Raw genomic sequence first — 24,842 nt, 5'->3', positions numbered from 1 at the left:
ACCTTTCCAGGAAGGTAGGAATTTTCTCTCCTTCACTTGATCCCGAGCGAAGTTGTAGAGATACACCCGATCGGAAATTTGATACTCCTTCTGTGATCCTTCCTTCAGATCGTAGTATGTCTTAGCACTCACTGCGGCTTTCTCTATATTCTTCTGGGCGAACGCAAAAGCATACTGAAGGTGCTTGCGTAAATTTTCCACATACTGATGCGATGTTGTAGCATTGATCAAGTTATGGTCTATTGTCCTGTAAAGTAAATGCTGGGGTAACACCATCTTCCTTCCCGTGATCATCTCGAAGGGAGAAAGCTTAGTTGCTGCGCTTGGGGTGGCTCTGATGACCATAAGCACCAAAGGCAACTTGACATCCCAGTCCTTACCAGATTTATTGACAAACTTTTTCAGGATGTTCACAATGGACTGGTTGTACTGTTTTACTCCACCACTAGAGTCTGGTCGATAAGCTATATGTAGCTTCCTCTTTACCCCCAGGATTTCCAACATCTTTGTCATCACCTTACTGGTGAAGTGACTTCCACGATCGGATTCGATGCGCTGGGGAAGACCAAATTTAGAAAATACGTGGTTAATGAGCAGAGAGGCACATACGCTTGAACTGCATGTTTTGCACGGCAAACATTCCACCCATTTGGTGAACAGACAAGTTACAGTTAACATATACTTGTTTCCTCTTGATGAGTTTGTTACTGGTCCAATGAAGTCAATTTGGATGTCTGACCATGGCATGGACATCCCCCTTTTTATCAGCGGTGCCCGATGAGTGGGTCCTTGTGGCTGGAATTGAGGGCAGATTAGACATCCCTGACAATATGTTCGCACATCTTGTAACATATGTGGCCAGTAAGCGTAGTCCCGTAGTAACTCGCACGTTATTTTCTCACCTCGATCACCAGCTGTTGTGGCATCATGTGCATGTTGCAACATCAGACCTTGGTATGCTGCAGGTACTACCCATTGTGTGATACCGTTCTTAGAGGTTCTTATCAGCAGTCCATCCTGTAATGAGAATTGGGACTTACCTTTCATCAAAATTTGTAACTCCTCCTTACGCACACAGTCTTCCGCGGTTATGGGACAGTTGTGTGGATCCTCAATGTGCTTACAAAAAAGACCAATAATTGGATCCCCCTTTTGGCTCTCAATGAGATCCTCACTAGGGGAATTTTGGCTCCACTGCGCCACATTGGCTTCAGCTCCCTTTTGGGCCTGACTCCTTGTCATAGCATCCACTTGGATAGTTCCCATGAGGTCATCAACGTCAAAGACTTCTCCGTCAATGGCTGCTTGCTTGGCAAGGAAGTCCGCTAGGTCATTCCCCTCTTTATCCATGCCTGGATATTTTGAATGACCTCTTACCTTCTTCCAATAGATGGTAAGACTGTGGGCGGTAACCATCTCATCAATTTTACAAAACATCTTACCATGCTTTACTGGCTTGTTATTACTTCTCACCATGTCAGATCTTTTCCATCCAGGAAAGTACTCCACAAAGCTGTTACGAATATAATCAGAATCTGTGATGATTACAAACTCCTTAACATCATATTCGCTAGCCATTTGTACGGCTTTGTACACAGCAGTAAGTTCTGCAACTTGGCTGCTTTTGGAACCAATTTTGTATCCAACGGATACATCTAGGAATGTATTATTCCACACGACTCCAATACCTGCAAACAATATACGTTCGGATCCTTCATCGGCATAGAAGGAACAGCCGTCTACGTATACACATGGTAACGATTTGCAATACTCCTCTTCATAAAATTTATATGGGGATGATGATTGTTCCTTCAGTAAATCATTTTCCGTTGACTCACTTTTACGTTCCGTATTGGTACAGTCATGGAGTTCTGCTAATCCTTGAGCAACTGGGTTTTTATTATTTTGTTTGTACCTGATTTCCAATGGCCATCCCATTAAGGACATTGTCCAGGCGGTAATCCTGCTGTTTGACAAGTTTCCATCTCTTATACGATCACTCTGCGAATATTGCAGTGGCTGGTGTGCGGTCTCCACAATGATCCTTTCGCCTTGGATAAAACTCCTAAAATATTGCAAAGCCCACACAGTTGACAATAATGCTTTCTCACAATCATTGAATTTTACCTCGACCGGTGACAAGGATTTGCTGGCATAGGCGATGATCTTGTTTCGGTTTTCCTGTTTTTGGAAAAGAACTGCACTTATGCTTTTATTAGTGAAACCTGTTTCCACGAAAAAAGGCTTTCCTCCTTCTGGATAAGCAAGGCATGGAGCCTGGATAAGTTTGGCCTTGAGCTCGGTTACAGCTTGCTCATGACGCTCACTCCATTCCCATTTTACTCCTTTCTTTAGCAACTGCAAAAGAGGTTTTGTAATTTCAGCATAATTATCTATGAACTTACGTGAGTAGTTCATCATGCCCAGGAATGATCTCAACTCCTTGAGATTTGTAGGAGATTTTGTCTTGGTCACTGCTTCCACCTTCCTTTTCTGTGGGTTAATTCCATCCGCAGTGACTTCATGACCTAGGAAATTAACCTTGGTCCGGCACCATTGAGCCTTCTGCAAAGAAAGTTTTACACCTGCTTTCCTTAGCTGGGTTAGTACATGCCTCAACTCCTGAATATGTTCCTCAAAAGTTGTACTTTTGATCAGGATGTTATCCACATAGGATAAGGTACCTCGTTCAGCAGCATCAGGCATTGTCTTATGCATGAACACTGCAAACTCATGGCCCGCATTTATGTACCCGAAGGGCAGTCGGGTCCACGCATACCGTCGTTTGCCAAAGGTAAAGGCCAGTTTGTACTGATCCGTTTCATCCACCTTAATCATCCAATATCCTTGTGCACAGTCAAGGGCAGTGAAGATTTTGGATCCTTGTATTTGTGCCAAACATTGGTCAATATATGGCACGGGCCATCCGGACATATAAACACGTTTGTTCAACTGTCTTAGGTCCGAGCTGAGACGAAATTGACCGTTAGGTTTGAGGACTCCAAGTATCGGATGATTGAATGAACTGTGTACTGGACGGATGATACCCCTCTTCTCCAAGTTCTTGACAATTTCCGATAGTGACTCGTAAGCCGCCAGCGGAAGTCGGCATTGTTTGACAAAAACAGGGGGTGCATCTGGATTCTTGTATCGCGTAGGTCTGTTTCCCCACAGTCATAAGAATCCTTGGTGAACATCTCCTGTCAGCCATGGAGACTTGTTCTTCCACCCGCTCCTGAAATTCTGGGAAAATCTCAGGCTGACTTAACTCGTAAGCTTCTTCAAGCTCACTAGTTAAGTCTGGTTGTAGCGTACCTTATCCTTTCCTTGCTGGTATGATTCATACTCTTTTTCATCGATCTCATGGTTGAAAACCAATGATGACTGTTCGATGACTCTTCGAACATGGATTTTATGGATGTTAAAAAAAAACTCAGGTGTTGAGGAAAAATGTTGTTCCACTGTTTGTTCCTCTGTCAGGTATTCATCAGGAATTATTCCAATAACATCATTTTGGAATCCAAATGTGTAGTATTCCGAATCCATAGCTAAACCAATTACGGTGTCCTTTTGTAGGGATATGCTATGGGGAACCATGTTATGAATTACCATATGTAACGGATCCTGATGGATATTTATCAGGGGAGTAGGCTTTACCTTTAGGCCGAGTTGCTGTATTCTGTTGGATAAACAGATCAACGCGTCTGCGTTCTTCAGCTTCTGTCCCTTCTTTACTTTAATGGGGAGAAGAAATGGTTTGCATCCTTCAGGAATTTCAACTTTCTCAGCAACCATGATACTTACGGCATACAGCACCTGTTGTCCCCATCGTAAGGCTTGTTCTACATCCTGGAATCCCTCTGGGTTTCCCAGCAATCTGGATTATAAGGTGTTATTCACCAGATCAATCTGTACGGAAAATCAGTGCAGAAGGTCATTACCTATATACATTTGATACCGTGGTTCATTTATCACAATGAAAATGTGCTCTGTAGTTTAACTTCCTATGGAGATAGACAAAACGCATCTTGCAACCACATTATGACTTTGGGCATCTCCATCTAGATCATGAACCCATTGGTCCTGTGGAGAGAAACTTTTAATCATTTTAGGATTGGTGACTTGTTTTAAGAGTCCTAGGCTTATGTAACTTGCTTCGGATTTCAAATCCAACTTGGCAAATTTCACCCGGGCTATATTGTATACCTGTACGGGAATCAATAAATTGTCATTGACCTTTTCAATCCGTACCATTGATTGAACGTGCCTGGTCAGGTCCACGACTTCGTGATTCCCCCTTTCAAGAGAAATGGTTAATATATCATCATCCAGAGTTATCTTTTTGATTTTGTCCCTCTAGATGGTAATGATGTGAGCGGCACCATTGACATCTTCCTTGGACTTACCATTCTTCAGGATTGTGACCTCCGGTATTTGATTGTTCCTGAAATGCACTTCAATAGAGCTAGGTTCCTCTTCAATCATATGACAACTGCGTTGTTGCAAGAGTATTCATAGGCAATGGGTGCCTTCACCTGAGTCCATACTGCTTCATTAATGAAATCAACTATGGGACTCAATCTTTTTAATAAATCGATTCCTATGATCATCCGATCATATGGAAGATCCACAATCAATGTGGGATGTCTAATTGTCTTCTTGCCAATCTTAAATTTCAACCAGGATGTTCCTTTTACCTGTAAGGCATCTCCACCTACACTTATCAAAGAGCCATCAAATGACCTTAATCGTGGATTCTTTGATGTTAAATCCAAAACCTGTTGGAAATAAGTGCAAGATAAAATGGTGGCTAGTGATCCAGTGTCTATTAAGCCTTTGATTGGTCCGATAATTCATTTTGGATATATATATCCACAAAGTATCTTCCTTCAATCTGAAATAAATCACACAAGAAATTAGAATGTTTGCTCATATGATTCCTCTGGAGGGTTTGATCTCCTCAGCTTCGTGACCTCTGCATTCCTGTGTCTCACAGGAGAAGTTGGAGGAGCAGCGTTAGCCCCCCCCTTTGGGACAAGCTGTGTGACACCACAAGTCACAGCTGGCTCATGGCTAGATGCTGGAACGATGGGATTACACTCTGGAATAGACGCATGGTTGCAGGGATCGATACGATTAGACTGCAAGACAAATAACATATTAGACACCTCCTCCCTGGCCCCAATCTCAGGGTCAGGGGTACTGCAAGGAGAAATGGTATTAGTAATCACATCAGATTCTTTCACATCCATCTTAATAGCTTTGCAGTGGCCTGGGTTCTGAACTGGCCCAATCTGCTTCATGATGTTGAGCTGGGACCTGGAGTTGCCCCTAAAAAAGGTTCAGGCTGTTTTCCTGGGGATACCTGGGACAACTTTCTCACAATGTCACTCAACTGGGTCACTTGTTCTGCCAGCTGATCAAACCTGTTTGGTTTGTGCATATTTTGGTTTTGCTGGCTACCCTGGTTATTGGTAGGTGACCTACTCCTGGGTGAATTTGAGGATTCCTGCCTAACTTCCCTCTGTTGTCTGGGCCTATTATTCCAACGCCTATAACCCTGGTAACCCCTATTGTCATAGGGCCTATATCCCTGGTGACCCCTATTGTAATAGGGACGGCAGTTAGACTTCCCATTACCTGAATTATTCCCCTCTGATCCATTAGTATTTTGGGGTTTGGTATGTTTGGGCGGTCCTACCTGTTGTTGCTGGGCTTGTTGAGCAGGTCCTGTAGACTGAGGGAACCTTTGCGGCTGGCTTTCAAATCCCAAGCTAGGGTTTATCTTAGCTTCAGCTACCTTTTGCTCTGGAGATTTTTTAAACCTTCTCTCATCTGTTGCATGGCACTCACTGATATTATACAGCGTGGTGGCAGCCGTCACCAACCTGTCACCAACCTATCCAAGGGGGCATCAATATCCAGATCTCTGGCTAAGTTAAGTTTGATCTGGGTTGGCATAGCGTCATAGAATAACTGTTTGAATTCTTCAGATTCCCAATTTGGGGATCTATATGCCAACCCATAGGCCTTTTTGAGGACAGAGAGGAATTCACGGGGACTCTGATTGGGTCTACACGTAAGGTTATATATGTCCCGTTTTGCAGCAGTGGTGGTTCGGTATGGTCCGAATGCCAATTTAACCTCATGCAAAACACTTGGCCAATCTTGTACTCCTCTCTCCTTAAAGGATGTAAAGTAATAACGATATTTATCATCAAATGCCCATGGAAGGAATCTGATCCGGTCAGCATCAGAGTACAATTTTAAAGAATCCATAGTGGATTCATACAGTTCTAAGTGATTGGCTATCTGAGAAGAACCTTTCTTGGAAAATTTGGATACTGTACTATTTAAAAACTTAATTATGCTGGAGGAGCTCTGATCCTTGTCTGAATATTGGGAATTTTTCTTCCTAGAAACCACCTCAGCATATGTTGGTCGCCTGTGATTCTGTGGCAAGGAAAAAGTCACATGCTTCCCCACATCACTGTCAGACTCACATGCACTTTCACAACTTTCCTGAGACTCATATGACACAGGTGATTTAACCCTAACATCTCTCCTCAGGGGAACATGTGGAGAGGAACTTCTAGGGGCTTCCATGTTGCTGGCGCCTAGTAAGGCAGTTACAGTTTGGAATGCCCGACTTAATTGGGCCAATGTCTCCTGTGTAATCATGGCATCACTTTCGGGTGGCTTAGGGTCTTGGATGGATCCTGCTTTAAGAGCATGTGATGATATGTCTAAATGCTGGGGCGTAAGATTTGGAGGGTCAGGAGATCCCACAGTATTAGACGGATCTCTATTAGCATTAATCACAGTATGGCTTGATTTGCCCGTCTGAGGAATTTTGGAATATCGGAGGTGCAACTCCTCTAAGTCACTTTTTGCTTTTGGTATGCATCATGGCTATGATCAAGGTTGTATTTTAAGTCCTTGATCGTGTCCTCTGCGGACTTTAGTTCTGATTCTATCTGGGCTATCTGGGTTTTCGTTCCCATTATGGATTTATATCTCTTTTGTGAAAGAGTACTGACCGCCAATAATGCATATAAAACAGGTGGCAATGCACATAAGAGGTGTTTGTCTTTCTTGGTATTATCATTTGCCAAATCCATATATGTCAGGTATTTATCAACTGTGCCCCCTAGCATCCATACATCACAAAGTTCTGCAAAGGCTCTTGTCTGCATCTCATTAATCCATTCATTTATGTCCTTGTCCACTTTAAACCGGGAATAAAGATATTTGATAATCTTCTGGATTATCTGTTCCGGACATAATGGACTATCTGCTGTAGCATGGCCATTACCCGAGTCACTGCCCGTTGCACTCATGATTCTAATCAATAACAACAACAATTTGACTTGCCAATAAGGATTAAGGAATATTTTCACTAATTGCACAAATTGGTTATAGAAATATCTCAATCATTCTCGCTGGGGCCTCCAAATATGTAGAGTATTTATTTCATATAAGATATGAAATCATAAAAATTATGATTTCATATTTTTATGAAATATGAAAAATGTAATTGGCGGACATATAAACGCCAGTTCTTTTATTGATGAGATCTAAAGTTAATTTGTGCAGCTAATGAAATGGGGTGCAATTAATTATATAAAATATAATTTATTACAAATAAATACAGTAAAAATGGCATACAAATTAATACAAGGACAATATCAAAATTGACCACAAGATGGTGCTCCACCGTTTACGCCAGGCTTACTTAATTTACTACACCAAGTACAATACAATGTTACTCAAATTATTACCGATTAGTATGCTGGTTATCAAAATATTATAATGCAACAAAAAAAACTATAGAAATGAATCTGTGGAAAGTCCCTTATGCTCAATCAAAGAATATGGCAGTAAGAGACACCTTATAAATACGCCCGTTGGCCTAACTACGGATAATAAAATCCGATCAGAGATCCCACTCTGATAGAAATATTACAGGAATTCTAATGATTTGCACGTTCATTAAAATTTCCCATAAAATTACTGTTTAACACTATTGACCCACTAATAATGGGGTCTCAACTAATATGCCAATTGGAGCGATTTATAATTACTGCAAATGAAATAAATTATACATTACCCCTGGCTTTGGGATAAAGAGCTTTTAGAAGGGATCCAGCTTTCCAAGATTTAGATCTGTCAGTTTCTTTGTGCGAGTCTCGGGTGTGTCCCTGGAAGAATTCCTTAGGGTGTAGGGAGCTTTTTCTTAGAAGTGGAAGTGGTGAAGATGTTCTGTGATTTGTGAGGTCCTGTGGTACGTTCCTGACATGTGAAGTGAAGATTCCCTTCCGTGAAGTGATCCCCTGATCTCCAAAACTGGATCAGATATTCTAATCCTTATCTATGCCCATCCCTCTTGGATTAGGGATTTCCAATTAGATAAGGTGGGTGTGACGTATGTTAATCATGGGGATGATGTCATTTAATTGGCATTCCTTAGAAATTTCTGTATCACATAACAATTTCAAATATTTTAAGAATTAACATATATATATGGCTTCATTACACAACTTAAACTTTGGCCTCTCCAAACTTAAATCAATTAGGAGGGACTCTTCTTCGACACTTTAGAATCACTTTTCCAGACATCATAGATCCATCTTGAAAGTTAACAGACCATCTTATTTATGGTCAGATAAGAGAACAAAATCTTTTAACTTTTCTCCTGGTTTGTGTACCCTAACTATCTCAGCTATTGAGTAATGATGTTTGAAATAACATCAACTCCTCTGAATGGATCCTATTTAGGAAAATTCAACTTAAACGCTCTCTACATCCCCTAAGATTACATATCCACTCAGTGAGATACACACAGTATAAAATATACATTAACAATATTTGGTTATAATACATCAATATTGCATAGTATACAGTACAGACCAAAAGTTTGGACACACCTTCTCATTCAAAGAGTTTTATTTATTTTCATGACTATGAAGGCATCCAAACTATGAATTAACACATGTGGAATTATATACATAACAAACAAGTGTGAAACAACTGAAAATATGTCATATTCTAGGTTCTTCAAAGTAGCCACCTTTAGCTTTGATTACTGCTTTGCACACTCTTGGCATTCTCTTGATGAGCTTCAAGAGGTAGTCCCCTGAAATGATCTTCCAACAGTCTTGAAGGAGTTCCCAGAGATGCTTAGCACTTGTTGGCCCTTTTGCCTTCACTCTGCGGTCCAGCTCACCCCAAACCATCTCGATTGGGTTCAATGGTCCGGTGACTGTGGAGGCCAGGTCATCTGGCGCAGCACCCCATCACTCTCCTTCATGGTCAAATAGCCCTTCAAAGTTTTCCCAATTTTTCGGCTGACTGACTGACCTTCCTTTCTTAAAGTAATAATGGCCACTCGTTTTTCTTTACTTAGCTGCATTTTTCTTGCCATAATACAAATTATAACAGTCTATTCAGTAGGACTATCAGCTGTGTATCCACCTGACTTCTCCTCAACGCAACTGATGGTCCCAATCCCATTTATAAGTCAAGAAATCCCACTTATTAAACCTGACAGGGCACACCTGTGAAGTGAAAACCATTTCAGGGGTCTACCTCTTGAAGCTCATCAAGAGAATGCCAAGAGTGTGCAAAGCAGTAATCAAAGCAAAATGTGGCTACTTTGAAGAACCTAGAATATGACATATTTTCAGTTGTTTCACACTTGTTTGTTATGTATATAATTCCACATGTGTTAATTAATAGTTTTGATGCCTTCAGTGTGAATCTACAATTTTCATAGTCATGAAAATAAAGAAAACTCTTTGAATGAGAAGGTGTGTCCAAACTTTTGGTCTGTACACAAGTTCAAACGCTAAATAAATGCACACAGGCATATATATATATATATATATATATATATATAGAGAGAAGAAAAAATCCAGTGGGAGCACCAGCCAGCATGTGGGTGCAATATATATATATATAGATATCTATTCCACACCAGATGTGTTTTATGGATATCTTCCCTTATCAGATCATGGTTCAGCCATGAAACAACCAGTACAGATAAATCCATGTCTCTAAACAATAATAAAAAGTATAATGTTCTCTATATATTCACTTTTAACACATTGAACTTGCCATGAACCCATCTTGGTTTTTTTTTCAGGTTCATGCTGATCACATGCTGTTAAAGGCAATGATCATCCATATTGAATATAGTATCATAAGATACATTGTACACTTATGAAAAACACTGAGGTACGCAAGTGAGTTATTTTCAACAGTTTACAACTTTTTTGTAACATTTGACATAAAGGGCGTCCCCTGGTCAGTGAGTACTTCTTTAGGTATGCCCACTCTAGTAAACATCTGGAACAACTCCTTGGCTATCACCTTTGCAGAGGTTTTCCTTAGAGGTATTGCTTCAGGATAGCGGGTAGCATAATCAAGGACAACCAAAATGTATTGGTGACCTCTAGCCGACTTAACAAGAAGTCCCACCAAATCCATTGCAATCCTCTCAAAGGCAGTTTCAATAATCGGGAGTTGCACTAACGGACTCCTAAAGGTCGCTACTGGGTTGTGTAATTGACACTCTGGGCATGAATCACAGGATTCTTTTATCTCTTTATGTACCCTGGGCCAATAAAACCTATGCAAAATCCGGTCTTTGGTTTTTCTATAAGCCAAGTGCCCTCCTAGCACATGTGAATGGACTAGATCCATCACCTTTTGGCGATGCGATTTTGGGACCACAAGTTGCTCCACAACTTGTCCATTTTGCTCATCAACTCAATATAAGAGTTCATTCTCTATAGAAAAATGGTGAAAAATTTTCTCTACCCCAGTTTCTTGAGGCACCCCATTGACTACTTTCACACTTTGCCATGCGTGGGTTAATGTAGGGTCCCTGAGTAGAGCTGTCCCAAAGTTATCATTGGAGACTGGCAAATCAGGGAGACCAATTTCTGGGACATCATCAGTATCACCTGCAAGCACTGCTAAGGGAAAACTCTCGGTTTCACTCTGGGTCACCCCTACTGTTTTCACATTTTCAGGTTCAGCCAGGGGAATAGGATCTACAGCAGACCCACTTAAACACTTATCAAGCATATTCCACATTTGCCAAAACAGAGGAAAAATCATACTCCACAATGACAGTATCCAACAGACTGTTTACAACCCCCACTTCATGGGTTACTTTCCTGCAGGGGGTTTCAAAAGAGACTATAGCAGTGGGGTACTCTTTTTTTATCCCCATGTATGCAGATGACCCCCATCTGTCTCTTTTGCAGCTTCCTAGTGTCCACCAGGCTGCCATGCACAAGAGTGACTAGACTACCAGAGTCCAACAGAGCTTGAACTGAGTGTCCTTCAATCACCAAGCTGCAAGTTTGTCGCTCCATATCTGGGTTCAGCAAGGCAGAGTAGGCAGGTCCCGCAAACAATGACCTCCTCCGCCCAATGTCACACTCCATAGGCTCATCAGCCAAAGGACAGTTGGCAGCCACGTGTCCCAGTCCTTGACATTGCCAGCAAACAATGTTTTTGACAGCCCAAGGCTGTTTAGGGCTAACTGGCTTAAGAGGTCTCGCTAATAGGTCAGTCTCAGTTCCTACTTTACAGCCCTCCCTCGCCCCCTTTAGATTAGGAACAGTCTTACCGCGATCAGTAGACTTCTGGCTCCTCGGGGCCGGCCAAGTAGAAGAGAGGTCTTGGAGATACTCCTCGGTGTTCAGATACTGCTCCACTAAGGCGACGAGCTGATCCACATCCATGGGGTCCGCTTGTCCCACACAATGCTGTATTCAAACTGGTAGAGCACGAACAAACCGGTCCAGGACCACTCTTTCCACCACCTGAGTGGCTGTAGATACCTCCGGCTGTAGCCATTTTTTAGCCAGGTGAAAAAGATCGTACATTTGTGACTTCACTGGTTTATCCAATTGGAAAGTCCAGTTTTGCACTCGCTGGGCTCTGATTGCAGATGTTACACCTAAGCGAGCGAGAATTTCTGCTTTCAGTTTCGCATACTGTCTGGCATCCTGCTCACTCAAATCATAGAAGGCTTTATGTGGCTCCCCACTGAGAAATGGAACAAGGGTGTCTGCCGACTGTTCCGCTGGGAGTTTCTCTCTTTCAGCGGCTCTTTCAAAAATGGTGAGGTAGGCCTCCACATCATCACCTGCGACCATTTTTTGAAGGTAAGCTTGCACTCTCCTCCCTGCAGAGATGGATTCCTCCCGGTCATGGGGCATTTCAGCCAGCACTGCTATCTGCTCCACCAGACTTTTATTAAGCGATTGCTGTTCTCTGAAACCAGCTTGCGTAGTCTCCATGAATAACCGATTGGTTTCCTGCTGGTTAGCATTTGCCTTTTGGAGCTGTATGTTAGCCTGGATCAGCTGTTTCAGGACTTCCTCCATATCTGCAAGTTTTATTTTTTTTCAGAACAGCAGACTTAACCCAGGACATAAAACTTGCTGGATTTTTGTGCCAGCGCAGCCTCCAACATATGTAACGGGATTAGCTCAAGGGACCGCCGTCTCCTGGGATAGATAGGCGCTATAAGCACATAAAACACAGTCCAGGCCAAGCAAGTATGGTGCAACTGGCCTTAGCCAGTTTTATTGACTTTTGCAGATAAAAGTATTTAACAAAAACAGTTCAAAACAAATGAAATACCTGGCCGTCTGGCCACTATGTCTAAACAGGCAGTAGTCCCTAACTACATGAAGCTGAGCCTTGTGCCCAGCTCCATCAACATAACACACGGTTGTTTTTACTCACACAGCAGGGTTCTTCCCGGGAGCAGAGAGATCAGCTAGTGAGCTGTTTACCCCTTTTATAGCACACCCAGGTTCCAAGGTGATTAGCCACAGGTACCCTGATTACCTGGAGTGGCTAATTGGAGCAGGGACCCACCCAACTCTCCCTGCTCCGAGCAGCCAGGCCCTTCTAACCAGGATTTTTAACAAAACCCTTGCAAAGAGAAAACCTAGTTTTCCTTGCTGTCAATTCCCTGGCTGCTTTTTAGAACGTATAGGACAGGAACCTAGGTGAAATGTAGACTTCTTCTACCACTTTCCCCCTGGTCCTGTCACAGTCACCCACCGAACTAACAGACGGAATAACTATATTAATTTCCCTGTCAATGTATCCAGTGCACATGTATCTCACACCAGGGGCGTAACTAGAAGTGACTGGGCCCCACAGCAAATATTTGTAAGGGCCGCCTCCAGCGCGCTTCGCACCTCCCTCCTCCTGTGTAAACCCCACTCCTTTGGCACAGTGTAGCGGTATACTGTATATTGTGTGGCACAGTGGATGCTATATGTGTATAACATAAACATATTTCATATGAAAACTTACAGTTACTTGACCCTTGGGGATCTCGGACGCCACTTCAACACTTGGCCGGGGGCTCGGCGGAGCTGATGTTGTGCTTTATCCTAATGAGAAAGATTTCATAATAAGGATTTGGAGAAGGGGCAGAGGGATAGCAGGGCAGGGAGAGGCTGGTGCTGCTACTAGGGGGTCATACCATGGGGAATTAATAAAGCCCACTATAATGCCCCCCCCAGTAGTAATAATTCTCCTTATAATGTGACAGTGCAAAAAATACCCCCTTGTAATGCCCCCAGTTGAGCTAATGTCCCCATAGTGCCCCCATAGTGCCCCCATAATGTCCCAGTATAAAATACCCCTATATAGTGCCCCCAGTAAATTCCCCCATAGTGCTCCTCTCCCCCCTTCCTGCTAGTGCCCCCCCATAATGTACCAGTATAAAATGCCCCATATATAGTGCCCCAGAAGATGCCCCTCAGTGTCCGGCCTCTGATAGGCTGCCGGCCTAGTGTCCCCCATAATGCCCCCCAATAATGTGCCAGTAAGTGTCCCCATAGATGCCCCCCCATCATGTGCCAGTATCAAGTGCCTCTCCCCCCCCCCCCCCCAAAAAAAAGTGGCAGTATCAAGTGCCTCTCCCCCCCATGTGCCAGTATCATAGTGCCAAACCCACCCATGTGCCAGTATCAAGTGCCACCCCCCCCACATGCCAGTATCAAGTGCCTCTCTCCCCCCCATGTCCCAGTATCATAGTGCCATCTCCCCCCATGTGCCAGTATCAAGTGTCTCTCTCCTTCCCACCCCCCATGTGCCAGTATCATAGTGCCAACCCCCCCATGTGCCAGTGTCAAGTGCCTCTCTCTTCCCCCCCATGTCCCAGTATCATAGTGCCATCTCCCCCCCCAAAAAAGTGCAAGTATCAAGTTCCTCTCTCTCCCCCCCATGTGCCAGTATCATAGTGCCAAACCCACCCATGTGCCAGTATCAAGTGCCAACCCCCCCACATGCCAGTATCAAGTGCCTCTCTCCTCGCCCCCCATGTCCCAGTATCATAGTGCCATCTCCCCCCCCCACAAAAAAGTGCCAGTATCAAGTGCCTCTCTCCCTCCCCCCCCATGTGCCAGTATCAGGTGCCAACCCCTCTCCCCCCCCCATGTGCCAGTATCAGGTGCCTCTCTCCCCCCCTATGTGCCAGTATCAGGTGCCAACCCCCCTCCCCCCAGGTGCCAGAATCAGGTGCCTCTCTCCCCCCCATGTGCCAGTATCAGGTGCCAACCCCCCCTCCCCCCCAGGTGTCAGTATCAAGGGCCTCTCTCCTCCCCCCCATATCCCAGTATCATAGTGCCATCTCCCCCCCACAAAAAAAGTGCCAGTATCAAGTGCCTCTCTCCCTGCCCCCCCATGTGCCAGTATCAGGTGCCTACCCCCCCCATGTGCCAGTATCAGGTGCCAGTATCAGGTGCCAACCCCTCTCCCCCCCCATGTGCCAGTATCAGGTGCCTCTCCCCCCCCCATGTGCCAGTATCAGGTGCCTCTCTCCCCCCCATGTGCCAGTATCAGGTGCCAACCCCCCCCCTCCCAGGTGCCAGTATCAGGTGCCAACCCCCCTCCCATGTGCCAGTATCAAGTTCCTCCCGCTCCCCCCATGGCAGTAAAAGTCGGGTATTAAAAAATAATAATAAACACTTCTACTTACCCCCATGTCAGCGATGCGATGCAGCCTCTTCCTGTGTACTGCCCTGTATGTCCATATATGGAGTCAGTGCTTGTATTTCAGAAAAGTTTCTGCTGGGATTCAAACCCACGACCTTCTGTATCAGAGGCAAAGCCCTTAACCACAAGACCATAAGAGCTGCCTTGCTGCTGACTGAAAAAATATGAGACTTCTACTGTTATAGCTGGCTAAGTGTACATCTATACACATGACAGCTGCTCATATATAGAGATATAGCAGAGCTGAGTGTGCTGGGACAGCTGTCATATAGAGATATAGCAATGCTGGGTGTGTTGGGGCAGCTGTCATGTGTATAGATGTACACTTAGCCAGCTATAACAGTAGAAGTCTCATATTTTTTCAATCAGTTGCAATGCAGCCTTTATGGCTGTGAGGGTAAATGCTTTGCCACTGATAATTTGGAGGTTGTAGGTTCGAATCACAGACACATCAGGAGACTTCAGGAGACAGTAAGATTAGATCACATTAGTGAGGGGGCCTGGTCAGCCGCTGCTGCTGTGAAGGGCCCTGAACATTAAGACAAGAATCAATATTTAACTAACTTGAAAATAAACTGTCACACACGCTGCCAGGGCGCCAGGCCCCCTTGGCAGCCCGGGCCCCGTCTCACACCAAAAATGCCACTGTCTCACACCAAAAATGGGTATATGTCACCCACTGAACTAACAGACGGATTAACTATATTAATTTCCCTGTCACATATGCAGTGCACATGTATCTCACACCAAAAATAGGTATATGTCACCGGCCGAACAGTTAGATTAACTATATTAATTTGACTGTCACATATAAAGTGCACGTGTATCTCACACCAAAAATGGGTATATGTCACCCATCAAACTAACAGACAGATTAACTATTATATTTTTGTGTCAGGGGTACAAAAATGGTGCATTGCACCCACAAAAAATCACTATAGGTCACCCACAGAATTAACAGCCAGATTTATTATTATATTTCTGTGTCAGGGGTGCAAAACTAGTGTATTGCACCCACAAAAAATCATTATAAGTCACCCACAAAACAAATAGCCAGATTCCTAACACTCTCCCTCGCTTTAGCTGCCTGCTTCCTGTCCCTGCACTACTCAGAGCTGATAGGCTGTGCTACACATGATCCAGCTTGTTTCTGGGTCACAAGATGCACCGGTCAATCACAGCCAGGCCATTACTAGGCATGGCTGTGATGGCTTCTAAGTGCCCACAGTTTAAAAGCTTGTTGATTGGCTGCCCTTGCAGCCTTTCAAAAGCTTTATTAAATGCCCGAACACCGAACTCGAACCTGAACTTTTCCGGCACAGTTCAGGTTCGGGTCCGGGTACCTGAACTCGCAAAGTTCAGTATGTACCCGAACTTTACAGTTCGGGTTCGCTCAACACTAGAAATGTTGTGTTATGGTTTCATAACTGTTAAAATTTGTTATCATATCATAAGCATATGGCATCAATGTCTAATAGACAGGAGTCTCTCCACTGTGACCTCTATCAATAACTGGAATGATGTGATGACTTTCTTCAGATGTTTAACTATGTCTAGGGATGAGCGAACCCGAACTGTATAGTTCGGGTTCGTACCGAATTTTGGGGTGTCCGTGACACGGACCCGAACCCGAACATTTTCGTAAAAGTCCGTGTTCGGGTTCGGTGTTCGGAGCTTTCTTGGCGCTTTTTGAAAGGCTGCAAAGCAGCCAATCAACAAGCGTCATACTACTTGCCCCAAGAGGCCATCACAGCCTTGCCTACTATTGGCATGGCTGTGTTTGGCCAGTGCAGCATGTGACCCAGCCTCTATATAAGCTTGGGTCACGTTGCACTGCACGTCACTCTGCTGATTGAAGCATAGGGAGAGGTTGCAGCTGCGACGTTAGGGCGAGATTAGGCAGTGATTAACTCCTCCAAAAGACTTCATTCTGTGATCGATCTGCAGCTGTGGATCATTGAAGTGCTAGTATTGACTTGCTCACTTTTTTGAGGCTGCCCAGAGCGTTTTTAGATCACTTTTTTTCTGGGGTGATCGGCGGCCATTTTGTGACTTGTGGTGCGCCAGCACAAGCTATCACCAAGTGTATTTAACCATCAATAGTGTGGTTATTTTGTGCTATATCCTACATCAGCTGCAGGCTGAGCCTGTGTCACCGAAGTGCATTTAACCATCAACAGTCTGGTTATTTTTTGGCCATATACTACATCAGCTGCAGGCTGAGCCTGTGTCACCGAAGTGCATTTAACCAACAACAGTCTGATTATTTTTTGGCCATATACTACATCTGGTGCAGGCTGAGCCTGTGTCACCCAAGTGCATTTAACCATCAACAGTGTGGTTATTTTTTGGCCATATACTACATCAGGGGCAAGTTGAGCCTGTCACACAGGGCCTAAAAAATAGACCTGACATTTCTATTCAACCAAATCTGTACTGTTTTAGCTGGTCAAGTTATTTGTAGTGACCGTAAAAGCACACTTTTTGTTCTGGGTTGAAAAACTATTCCCAAATTTGCCATTCTCAAAATAACTAGTTTCTGGTATATGAGGCCTACTTGAAATCTATCCCAAAAAGGATATCTTACATTGAAGGTACTGATAGTGTCATTCAGAAAAACATAAGACACACGCTACCGTGCAGATAGAAGTCTGATTCTGAGATTAAACCTTAACCTGTCACACAGTGCAAAAAAAAACAGGTCTCACATTTCTATTCAAGCAAATCTGTACTGTTTTAGCTGGTCAAGTTATTTATAGTGACCGTAAAAGCACTTTTTTTTTTCTGGTTTGAAAAACTATTCCCAAATTTGCCATTCTCAAAATAACTAGTTTCTGGTATTTGAGGCCTACTTGAAATCTATCCCAAAAAGGATATCTTACATTGAAGGTACTGATAGTGTCATTCAGAAAAACCTAAGACACACGCTACCGTGCAGATAGAAGTCTGATTCTGAGATTAAACCTTAACCTGTCACACAGTGCAAAAAAAAACAGGTCTCACATTTCTATTCAAGCAAATCTGTACTGTTTTAGCTGGTCAAGTTATTTGTAGCGACCGTAAAAGCACACTTTTTTTTCTGGGTTGAAAAACTATTCCCAAATTTGCCATTCTCAAAATTGTGGTGAACGGGAACAATGAGGAAAACATCTAATAAGGGACGCGGACGTGGACATGGTCGTGGTGGTGTTAGTGGACCCTCTGGTGCTGGGAGAGGACGTGGCCATTCTGCCACAGCCACACGTCCTAGTGTACCAACTACCTCAGGTCCCAGTAGCCGCCAGAATTTACAGGGATATTTGGTGGGGCCCAATGCCGTTCTAAGGATGGTAAGGCCTGAGCAGGTACAGGCATTAGTCAATTGGGTGGCCGACAGTGCATCCAGCACGTTCACATTATCTCCCACCCAGTCTTCTGCAGAAAGCGCACAGATGGCGCATGAAAACCAAGCCCATCAGTCTGTCACATCACCCCCATGCATATCAGGGAAACTGTCTGAGCCTCAAGTTATGCAGCAGTCTCTTATGCTGTTTGAAGACTCTGCTGCCAGGGTTTCCCAAGGGCATCCACCTAGCTCTTCACCAGGGGTGGAAGAGATAGAATGCACTAACGCACAACCACTTATGTTTCCTGATGATTAGGACATGGGAATACCACCTCAGCACGTCTCTGATGATGACGAAACACAGGTGCCAACTGCTGCGTCTTTCTGCAGTGTGCAGACTGAACAGGAGGTCAGGGGTCAAGACTGGGTGGAAGACGATGCAGGGGACGATGAGGTCCTAGACCCCACATGGAATGAAGGTCGTGCCACTGACTTTCAGAGTTCGGAGGAAGAGGCAGTGGTGAGACCTAGCCAACAGCGTAGCAAAAGAGGGAGCAGTGGGCAAAATCAGAACACCCGCCGCCAAGAGACTCCGCCTGCTACTGACCGCCGCCATCTGGGACCGAGCACCCCAAAGGCAGCTTCAAGGAGTTCCCAGGCATGGCACTTCTTCAAACAATGTGCTGACGACAAGACCCGAGTGGTTTGCACGCTGTGCCATCAGAGCCTGAAGCGAGGCATTAACGTTCTGAACCTTAGCACAACCTGCATGACCAGGCACCTGCATGCAAAGCATGAACTGCAGTGGAGTAAACACCTTAAAAACAAGGAAGTCACTCAGGCTCCCCCTGCTGCCTCTTCTGCTGCTGCTGCCTCGGCCTCTTCTGCTGCTGCCGCCGCCTCGGCCTCTTCTACTGCTGCTGCCGCCGCCTCTGCCTCTTCCTCTGCCTCTGGAGGAACGTTGGCACCTGCCGCCCAGCAAACATGGGATGTACCACCAAGACCACCACCTGCGTCACCAAGCATCTCAACCATGTCACACGGCAGCGTTCAGCTCTCCATCTCACAAACATTTGAGAGAAAGCGTAAATTCCCACCTAGCCACCCTCGATCCCTGGCCCTCAATGCCAGCATTTCTAAACTACTGGCCTATGAAATGCTGTCATTTAGGCTGGTGGACACACACAGCTTCAAACAGCTCATGTCACTTGCTGTCCCACAGTATGTTGTTCCCAGCCGCCACTACTTCTCCAAGAGAGCCGTGCCTTCCCTGCACAAACAAGTGTCCGATAAAATCAAGTGTGCACTGCGCAACGCCATCTGTGGCAAGGTCCACCTAACCACAGATACGTGGACCAGTAAGCACGGCCAGGGACGCTATATCTCCCTAACTGCACACTGGGTAAATGTAGTGGCGGCTGGGCCCCAGGCGGAGAGCTGTTTGGCGCACGTCCTTCCGCCGCCAAGGATAGCAGGGCAACATTCTTTGCCTCCTGTCTCCTCCTCCTCCTACTCAGCTTCCTCCTCCTCTTCTTCCGCCTGCTCATACAGTCAGCCACACACCTTTACCACCAACTTCAGCACAGCCCGGGGTAAGCATCAGCAGGCCATTCTGAAACTCATATGTTTGGGGGACAGGCCCCACACCGCACAGGAGTTGTGGTGGGGTATAGAACAACAGACAGACGAGTGGTTGCTGCCGGTGAGCCTCAAGCCCGGCCTGGTGGTGTGCGATAATGGGCGAAATCTCGTTGCAGCTCTGGGACTAGCCGGTTTGACGCACATCCCTTGCCTGGCGCATGTGCTGAATTTGGTGGTGCAGAAGTTCATTCGCAACTACCCCGACATGTCAGAGCTGCTGCATAAAGTGCGGGCCGTCTGTTCGCGCTTCCGGCGTTCACACCCTGCCGCTGCTCGCCTGTCTGCGCTACAGCGTAACTTCCGCCTTCCCGCTCACCGCCTCATATGCGACGTACCCACCAGGTGGAACTCCACCTTGCATATGCTGGACAGACTGTGCGAGCAGCAGCAGGCCATAGTGGAGTTTCAGCTGCACCACGCACGGGTCAGTCGCACTGTGGATCAGACACACTTCACCACCAATGACTGGGCCTCCATGCGAGACCTGTGTGCCCTGTTGCGCTGTTTCGAGTACTCCACCAACATGGCCAGTGGCGATAATGCCGTTATCAGCGTTACAATACCACTTCTATGTCTCCTTGAGAAAACACTTAGGGCGATGATGGAAGAGGAGGTGGCCCAGGAGGAAGAGGAGGAAGAGGCGTCATTTTTAGCACTTTCAGGCCAGTCTCTTCGAAGTGACTCAGAGGGAGGTTTTTTGCAACACCAGAGGCCAGGTACAAATGTGGCCAGACAGGGCCCACTACTGGAGGACGAGGAGGACGAGGATGAGGAGGAGGTGGAGGAGGATGATGATGAAGCATGTTCACAGCGGGGTGGCACCCAAAGCAGCTCGGGCCCATCACTGGTGCGTGGCTGGGGGGAAACACAGGACGATGACGATACGCCTCCCACAGAGGACAGCTTGTCCTTAACTCTGGGCAGCCTGGCACACATGAGCGACTACATGCTGCAGTGCCTGCGCAACGACAGCAGAGTTGCCCACATTTTACCGTGTGCGGACTACTGGGTTGCCACCCTGCTGGATCCCCGGTACAAAGACAATGTGCCCACCTTACTTCCTACACTGGAGCGTGATAGGAAGATGCGCGAGTACAAGCGCACGTTGGTAGACGCGCTACTAAGAGCATTCCCAAATGTCACAGGGGAACCAGTGGAAGCCCAAGGCGAAGGCAGAGGAGGAGCAAGAGGTCGCCAACGCAGCTGTGTCACGCCCAGCTCCTCTGAGGGCAGGGTTAGCATGGCAGAGATGTGGAAAAGTTTTGTCAACATGCCACAGCTAAGTGCACCACCACCTGATACGGAACGTGTTAGCAGGAGGCAACATTTCACTAACATGGTGGAACAGTACCTGTGCACACCCCTCCACGTACTGACTGATGGTTCGGCCCCATTTAACTTCTGGGTCTCCAAATTGTCCACGTGGCCAGAGCTAGCCTTTTATGCCTTGGAGGTGCTGGCCTGCCCGGCGGCCAGCGTTTTGTCTGAACGTGTATTCAGCACGGCAGGGGGCGTCATTACAGGCAAACGCAGCCGCCTGTCTACAGCCAATGTGGACAAGCTGACGTTCATAAAAATGAACCAGGCATGGATCCCACAGGACCTGTCCATCCCTTGTGCAGATTAGATATTAACTACCTCCCCTTAACAATATATTATTCTACTCCAAGGCACTTCCTCATTCAATACTATTTTTAATTTCATTTTACCATTATATTGCGGGGCAACCCAAAGTTGAATGAACCTCTCCTCTGTCTGGTTGCCGGGGCCTAAATGTGTGACAGTGGCCTGTTCCAGTGGTGGGTGACGTGAAGCCTGATTCTCTACTATGACATGAAGACTGATTCTGCGCTGACATAAGGCCAGATTCTCTGTTACGGGACCGCTCTCCTCTGTCTGGGTGCCGGGGCCTAAATGTGTGACAGTGGCCTGTTCCAGTGGTGGGTGACGTGAAGCCTGATTCTCTGCTATGACATGAAGACTGATTCTGCGCTGACATAAGGCCAGATTCTCTGTTACGGGACCTCTCTCCTCTGCCTGGGTGCCTGGGCCTAAATGTGTGACAGTGGCCTGTTCCAGTGGTGGGTGACGTGATGCCTGATTCTCTGCTATGACATGAAGACAGATTCTGTGCTGACATAAGGCCAGATTCTCTGTTACGGGACCTCTCTCCTCTGCCTGGGTGCCTGGGCCTAAATGTGTGACAGTGGCCTGTTCCAGTGGTGGGTGACGTGATGCCTGATTCTCTGCTATGACATGAAGACAGATTCTGTGCTGACATAAGGCCAGATTCTCTGTTACGGGACCTCTCTCCTCTGCCTGGGTGCCTGGGCCTAAATGTGTGACAGTGGCCTGTTCCAGTGGTGGGTGACGTGAAGCCTGATTCTCTGCTATGACATGAAGACTGATTCTGCGCTGACATAAGGCCAGATTCTCTGTTACGGGACCGCTCTCCTCTGTCTGGGTGCCGGGGCCTAAATGTGTGACAGTGGCCTGTTCCAGTGGTGGGTGACATGAAGCCTGATTCTCTGCTATGACATGAAGACTGATTCTGCGCTGACATAAGGCCAGATTCTCTGTTACGGGACCTCTCTCCTCTGCCTGGGTGCCGGGGCCTAAATGTGTGACAGTGGCCTGTTCCAGTGGTGGGTGACGTGAAGCCTGATTCTCTGCTATGACATGAAGACTGATTCTGCGCTGACATAAGGCCAGATTCTCTGTTACGGGACCTCTCTCCTCTGCCTGGGTGCCTGGGCCTAAATGTGTGACAGTGGCCTGTTCCAGTGGTGGGTGACGTGAAGCCTGATTCTCTGCTATGACATGAAGACTTATTCTGTGCTGACTGCTGACATGAAGCCAGATTCTCTGTTACGCGACCTCTCTCCTCTGCCTGGGTGCCTGGGCCTAAATATGTGACAGTGGCCTGTTCCAGTGGTGGGTGACGTGAAGCCTGATTCTCTGCTATGACATGAAGACTGATTCTGCGCTGACATAAGGCCAGATTCTCTGTTACGGGACTTCTCTCCTCTGCCTGGGTGCCTGGGCCTAAATGTGTGACAGTGGCCTGTTCCAGTGGTGGGTGACGTGATGCCTGATTCTCTGCTATGACATGAAGACAGATTCTGTGCTGACATAAGGCCAGATTCTCTGTTACGGGACCTCTCTCCTCTGCCTGGGTGCCTGGGCCTAAATGTGTGACAGTGGCCTGTTCCAGTGGTGGGTGACGTGAAGCCTGATTCTCTGCTATGACATGAAGACTGATTCTGTGCTGACTGCTGACATGAAGCCAGATTCTCTGTTACGCGACCTCTCTCCTCTGCCTGGGTGCCTGGGCCTAAATGTGTGACAGTGGCCTGTTCCAGTGGTGGGTGACGTGAAGCCTGATTCTCTGCTATGACATGAAGACTGATTCTGCGCTGACATAAGGCCAGATTCTCTGTTACGGGACCTCTCTCCTCTGCCTGGGTGCCTGGGCCTAAATGTGTGACAGTGGCCTGTTCCAGTGGTGGGTGACGTGATGCCTGATTCTCTGCTATGACATGAAGACAGATTCTGTGCTGACATAAGGCCAGATTCTCTGTTACGGGACCTCTCTCCTCTGCCTGGGTGCCTGGGCCTAAATGTGTGACAGTGGCCTGTTCCAGTGGTGGGTGACGTGAAGCCTGATTCTCTGCTATGACATGAAGACTGATTCTGCGCTGACATAAGGCCAGATTCTCTGTTACGGGACCTCTCTCCTCTGCCTGGGTGCCTGGGCCTAAATGTGTGACAGTGGCCTGTTCCAGTGGTGGGTGACGTGATGCCTGATTCTCTGCTATGACATGAAGACTTATTCTGTGCTGACATGAAGCCAGATTCTCTGTTACGCGACCTCTCTCCTCTGCCTGGGTGCCTGGGCCTAAATATGTGACAGTGGCCTGTTCCAGTGGTGGGTGACGTGAAGCCTGATTCTCTGCTATAACATGAAGACTGATTCTGCGCTGACATAAGGCCAGATTCTCTGTTACGGGACCTCTCTCCTCTGCCTGGGTGCCTGGGCCTAAATGTGTGACAGTGGCCTGTTCCAGTGGTGGGTGACGTGATGCCTGATTCTCTGCTATGACATGAAGACAGATTCTGTGCTGACATAAGGCCAGATTCTCTGTTACAGGACCTCTCTCCTCTGTCTGGGTGCCGGGGCCTAAATGTGGGACAGTGGCCTGTTCCAGTGGTGGGTGACGTGATGCCTGATTCTCTGCTATGACATGAAGACAGATTCTGCGCTGACATAAGGCCAGATTCTCTGTTACGGGACCGCTCTCCTCTGTCTGGGTGCCGGGGCCTAAATGTGTGACAGTGGCCTGTTCCAGTGGTGGGTGACGTGAAGCCTGATTCTCTGCTATGACATGAAGACTGATTCTGTGCTGACATGAAGCCAGATTCTCTGCTATGGCATGAAGAGACTGATTCTGTGCTGACATGAAGCCAGATTCTTTGCTATGGCATGAAGAGACTGATTCTCTGCTGACGTGAAGCCAGATTCTCTGCTATGGGACCTCTGTCCAATTGATATTGGGTCATTTTTATTTTATTTATTTTTTTTAAAATTCATTTCCCTATCCACATGTTGCTGCCTTTTGCAGCCCTCTAGCTCTTTCCAGGTCTGTTTTACAGCCTTTTTAGTGCCCAAAAGTTCGGGTCCCCATTGACTTCATAGGGGTTCGGGTTCGGGACGAAGTTCGGGTCGGGTTCGGATCCCGAACCCGAACATTTCCGTGAAGTTCGGCCGAACTTCTCGAACCCGAACATCCAAGTGTTCGCTCAACTCTAACTATGTCACCTCTAGAGAATGCTGAGG

The 24,842-nt window shown here is 46.3% G+C and overlaps 1 protein-coding gene across 1 annotated transcript in view; it reads left to right on the top strand.

Annotated features, from left to right (window-relative positions):
• LOC121001626 overlaps nucleotides 1-24,842 on the top strand; it is a 100,565-nt gene that overhangs the window by 33,886 nt on the left and 41,837 nt on the right. The gene's annotated exons all lie outside the window — the stretch shown is intronic.

The sequence above is a fragment of the Bufo bufo genome, chromosome 1, assembly GCF_905171765.1.
Source record: "Bufo bufo chromosome 1, aBufBuf1.1, whole genome shotgun sequence".
NCBI classification, from domain to species: Eukaryota; Metazoa; Chordata; class Amphibia; order Anura; family Bufonidae; genus Bufo; species Bufo bufo.
The sequence above is the reverse complement of the archived record's forward strand: the minus strand, read 5'-3'. Positions and strand labels throughout refer to the sequence as shown.